Raw genomic sequence first — 6,000 nt, 5'->3', positions numbered from 1 at the left:
TAATTGAACCATGGATGCAGGTCTTTCCTATGCTGTTCTCATGATAGTGAATAAGTCTCCCAAGATCTGGTGGTTTTTAAAAAAGGGGAATTTTCCTGCACAAGCTCTCTCTGCCTGCTGCCATCCATGTAAGATGTGACTTGCTCCTCCTTGCCTTCTGCCAGGATTGCGAGGCCTCCCCAGCCATGTGGAACTGTAAGTCCATTAAATCTCTTTCTTTTTAAAATTGCCTAGTCTTGGATATATCTTTATCAGCAGCATGAAAATGGACTAATACAGTTACCCCAAAATTTTACCACCCTCAGAAAGAAAAATGTCAGCTAAAATATCAATATTTAAGCAGCTCCCTCAAAACAGAACATGCTTTGACTAAATGTCTGTATTGCTCATTTAATAATTAGACTTACAGTGTCTTAAGATAGAACGGATCTTTGAAATCACCTTAGCATATGCTCCCTGATATTTATCTCTACATATGCCCCAGCTTCACAATTAGATTCAAGACCTTTAAGGCTTGCAGTCATTTAATGTACATCCTGGCTTCACTAGAATTCAAGAGATGTGTTGTGTATAGCAGGAACTTGTGTTTATGATAAGAAGCATTGGTCTTTCTCCTGATGATCAAAATACAGGAAATGTTTCATATGTTTATTCATTATTTACCCTCCTTACCCCAGTGCTTCCAAAAAAAGTGTCTGAGATGGCTGATAGCAAGACACTTGAAAATACTGTCAGATTAGTAATATTTTTAGAGGAAAAAGCAAATATGCCCAAAATGTATGCCCATGTACTAAAAGCCACATTTCATATTTCTTTCTGGGCTTAGTGGAAGGCAAAGCAGAAAGGAAAATGAGTTTTATGATAATGATTGATGTTTAAAGTATACATACGAGCTCTTTCAATGAAAACACATTTTCTTGGTACCAATGTAAAATGTATTTGCTCATTTCCAAAGAGTATTGGACAACCTAGATGAAAGATATCTTAATAAACCTTTTTAAAAAATATATAGAAAAAATCTTGATATTATTGTTTTGTGAAACCATCTTTGATCAATGCTGAAGGAGTAATGCTAGAAAGAGCATTACTAGAAATGCTAGAGAGCATTACTAGAGAGAAATGCTAGAGAGCATTACTAGAGTAATGCTAGAAAGAGCATCAAAGAGCAGGCCAAGTAATTGACACCCCATTTTTAGTTCTCAGGTGATGTCATCTGATACAAGCTTAGAATTTGCATACCTGTTGGAATAAGTGGATGTCTTCATAAGTGCCCTTAATGATGGTCCCCTCTGCAGAGCTTTTGATGGGTGGGTGCTAAATAGCAATCAATTTAAGACAGAGCAAAAGCCTGGAGTGCAAATAGCTTATATTTCTGATTAAAGAGTCCATGTGTTTTAAATTATAAGCATGTAGTCAATATGACTGCGATTCTATTTTAAAAGTTGATAAGCCTTGGCCGGGAGTGGTGGCTCATGCCTGTAATCTCAGCACTTTGGGAGGGCAAGGCAGGCAGATTACTTGAGGCCAGGAGTTTGAAACCAGCTTGGCCAACGTGGCAAAACCCTGTCTCTACTAAAAATGTAAAAATTAGGTGGTGCACATCTGCAGTCCCAGCTACTCGGGAGACTGAGGCATGAGAATCACTTGAACCCAGGAGGCAGAGGTTATAGTAAGCCAAGATGGCGCCATTGCACTCTGGCCTGGGTGACAGAGCGAGACTTTGTCTCAAATAAATAAATAAATAAATAAATAAATAAATGAATGTTGATAAGTCTCCTTTTTTTCACATATGACAGAAAATACCAGAGAAGTAATGATTCTCTTTGGGGAATATTTTGATGCTCAAATTTTGTCCCAATTTGATTATTTTAGGATATTACTAATTAAGCAATTTTAGGAGAAGTTGAAAGAACAGCAAACTCAAAACATGAACACTGTTGGTTTATCTCACACTCTGCCAATTAGTGAATTCTTATGACTTTATATAAATCTTTAATCACTAGGAGACATTTTTTTTTTCATCTATAAAATGAGTAATATGGACTAGATGAGCTGCAAGATCCCCTGCAGTTCTAACAGTCTTTAATACTGTTTTGCCATACTGATTAGGTTCATGATTGAGCAAATCTTGCTCTTTGTTTCAATTTTTGGTTGACAGTTCACTTTAGGTCAAGCCTTGATTTTGAGCACATTAGACAATCACCAAAAGCTGGGCAACCTTTTTTAGTAAAATTTATTCTGCAAGCTTGCTAGAATAACTACTATTTCTAACCTCCAGTCAATAAACAAGGAATTTCTCTATAGTTGCATTTTTAATAAATTTAAACCCAGCTTAAACTGATAAACTTTTCCTAATTACCTCAAACCCTCAGAGCTCATCACTTTCTCCTTTATGCTTTCTCTCTTTAACTTTTGGACATGTTAATATTCTTGTAATTATCGTGCTATATTATATTTATTTACTTCCTATCTAAGCTTTTGAGTTTCATGAAGAAAAGGAGAGAGGTTTATTTAGCTTTATATCCTCAGCACAGCAACTGGCATATAAGAAAGAAGAAACAAGTTGGGGGCCAGGAGGAGGAAAGGAGGAAGGAAAAGGCAACGGAATGCAAAGGAAAGGATGCGATTGGCTGCTTTGTATCTGATGTCATAATCCACTGAGATAGAAGGCAATTTTAACAACCAATTGGTGTTTCTTACGGTGTCATAATTCTACTATCTAGCCAGGAGTGATTTGTTCTAGAAAGGGTAATGTGTTGAGTATCTAGATGGAACATCTAGATGTTTGTTTGTTTGTTTGTTTGTGAGACAGAGTTTCACTCTTGTTGCCCAGGCTGGGGTGCAATGGCATCATCTTGGCTCACTTCAACCTCCACCTCCTGGGTTCATGCGATTCTCCTGCCTCAGCCTCCCGAGTAGCTGGGATTACAGGCATGCACCACCACGCCCGGCTAACTACATTTTTAGTAGAAATGGGGTTTCTCCATGTTGGTCAGGCTGGTCTCAACTCATGACCTCAAGTGATTGGCCCGCCTCAGCCTCCCAAAGTGCTGGGATTACAGGCGTAAGCCACCATGCCCAGCCTTGGAATAGATTTTAATTTTGTCTACCCTGGATTTTTACCTACATCAGCCAGCTTAAAAGATTTTTAACTGGGTATTTTAAGAAGCCAACAAAAGATAAGCTGAATCCACTGCCTGAACTGAGCTGAAGTGAGAGCTATGTATATTTAGTTCACACTACACCAAACATAAATATATGCAATAAATTACAGGGGATTATATTATGCAGTAGGATTTTCATCTTAATTTCTAGTCTTCCTAAGGACAGTTGCTAACCCTTAGCCAAGGGACTGATAAGAACAACCTATGTTTGGCTTGGATGCTCTTGTAAGCACTCCTCATCCTTTCCTGGCTGAGCCATGGTATTCTTGTCCTTTTGCTGTCTGTGTTTGGATTTTGTGTCTTTGGATCAGGGCCTGTATTACTATTTGAAGAAAATCTTTTAGTCTTTGCTGACCCACTTGCATAAAGTTGCCTTTAAATGCAATGTTTATCCAAGGTAATGCTTAGGCCCTTCGTGCTCAGAGGCACTTCGTTCTTGTAGGTAGCAAAACACTTCTTTGTCCACTAAGTGTTTTCTAACCTAAGTGCTCTGTGTTCTCCTTTCAGGAGTTCTGTTTTGTCCTTTTCTCTGACACATTAAGGGAAAGGAAAATATTTTCTAAAAAACACCCCTTGGAGAACAAATGAATTTATTGGGAACTGAGCGGGAGGCAGGTTACCCCACTGACAGAAGCAAGAATGCTGGTTCCTGTGTCATATCAAGCACTACCCACTCAGAGCAGCAGTTCAGAATTTTTTTGTACAATTATTTCATGTGCACTATTGATTAAACTATAAAAACAAGAGGAAATTTTAAATATATCACAAGTGTATCACCTTAGCACCTAAATAAACTATAGAACATTTGCAACAAATACAGATTAGAAGGAGAAAAAACCCAAGGTAGATGTAGTGTGATTTTAGAGAGCTGAAAACTATTTTTCCTATCGCAACCCAGGTTTACATCACAGGTTTTTCAGAAAAGAAGGCGTCCTCACCCTCCATCTTTTCAGCTCTGCTAGCTAAATGCAATGGCAAGGTCATGGTTATGTGAAAATCCCCAGAGGAGGAGCTCAGGACACATTAAGCTATTGCAGAGACACGGTGGGTATGGTCTACCTTGCAAGATGTCCTTAAGCACATCGGGAGAGGGATATGGGATAGCATGAGACAATCCCTAGGATGAGTAATGTTAAAATAGATCCTTTTCAGCACTTTTAATAAACATTTACTGGATTTCTAGTGTGACACAACCATCTGCCTTAAGCATGGGTAGAATTAAGCTCAGTCTCTGCTCCCTAGGATCTCATAATCTATTCAAGAGAGAGAAAAACAACCATAGTTCAATGTGATCAGTTAGAGTAGATAAATGTTCTGCAGAAACAATGACTCCTCCTTTGCCTCCTTTCCCATCTTCTGAAAAAGGATCAGGGAAAGTCATAGAAAGGTGATGTTTAGATCCTGTTTTGGAAAGATGGAGAGACGTTCACCAAGAAGAGAAGAGCAAATTGAAACAGGAGGAATCATAGCAAAGGGGCATGAAATTGAATGGAGCGGCAGAAAATGACAAATAGTAGTCCAATGTAACTACAGAGTAGTCAGGGAATCAGAGACAAGACTGCAAAGATAGTCCTGGTTTCAACTTATATATCAGGCTAAAGGAATTGATCTTTATTTCATAGGCAGTGGGGAGGCAGCAAAGGGCTGTAAACAGAAAAACTGTATGATTGGGTCTCTTTTATATCACATTGGAGGTCACAGAGGTTAAGTATGGAAGGGGCAGAACTGGACCCAGAAAGAGCACACAGAAGACAAAGAGATGAGAGTTAGTCTAGTGGCCTTCTCTGGGGTACGGTATGGTGAGTATTAGACACCGACGTCAGAAATACTTAGATGCTAGTAATATTTTTTACCCAGTAGAAAAAATTAATTTAATATTCATCAGAGTTAATAAGTATGTATTATGTACTTGGTTCTTAATGTGTTCAGGACTTAGAGCAACATGGAAAATAATAACACATTGCCTCTGCTTTGTAAGGAACTCAGTCTAATCAGAAGCAAACTGTATATCATGAAAAGTAAAGTAATGAGATACTGCATTAAGTATTAAATGGGGTGTTACAGCAAATTAGTGAAAAGTTAAAAGGAAAGAGCAATAAGGACAGGCTGTGATTGTCAGGAGGAGATAGGACTGAGGTTCGTCCTGAAAAATGGGAAGAATCTGGAGAGGCATGAATTCACAGATAAGTAAAACAGATGGACAAATACATAAATTTCAGTATAGTGTGATGTGACAATAGCAGCATGGTTGGGGATCACAGAGAGGGGCACACAAATCAGAAATGTATGACTGGGAGAAGGTTTAAGAAAGGCTTTTCAGAAGAGATATCCCTTGATCTGAGTTTTAGTGGACAAGTAGAGAACAGCTAGATTAAAAGGAGAAAGAGCCACATAAGCAAAGGAACAGAGCCATTAAGAACTTGATGAGCTCAGGCAACTAGATGGGGGCTGCAAATATTGCACATGGATAAAGGGATAGATTACTTTGTCTCTGATTCTCTGACTCCTCTGTAGTTGGATGTATTTGTGGGACATGCAGGAAACAAGGCTAACAAGGGGCAGAAGGACCAAAAGGTTCTAAACTTTTGGTGAAGGACCTTATGCACTAATATAAGGAGCTTAAATTTTATTTGGAGTATGATAAGCTTGAGGGTGAGGAGTGACATGATCAGATTTGTATTTTAGAAAGATCATTCTAGAAATAGTGTAGAACTACTTTGAGGTGTCTGACTAGATGGTGATATCATTCACTAAGGGAACATAGGGGGACCAGACTGGGAAGAAAGATTTTGAGTTCTTGGGCTTGAAGTGTGTATTTGTAACACACAAACTTGGT

The sequence above is a fragment of the Papio anubis genome, chromosome 3 (genome assembly GCF_008728515.1).
Source record: "Papio anubis isolate 15944 chromosome 3, Panubis1.0, whole genome shotgun sequence".
NCBI lineage: Eukaryota > Metazoa > Chordata > Mammalia > Primates > Cercopithecidae > Papio > Papio anubis.
This window is presented reverse-complemented; position numbering follows the sequence as displayed.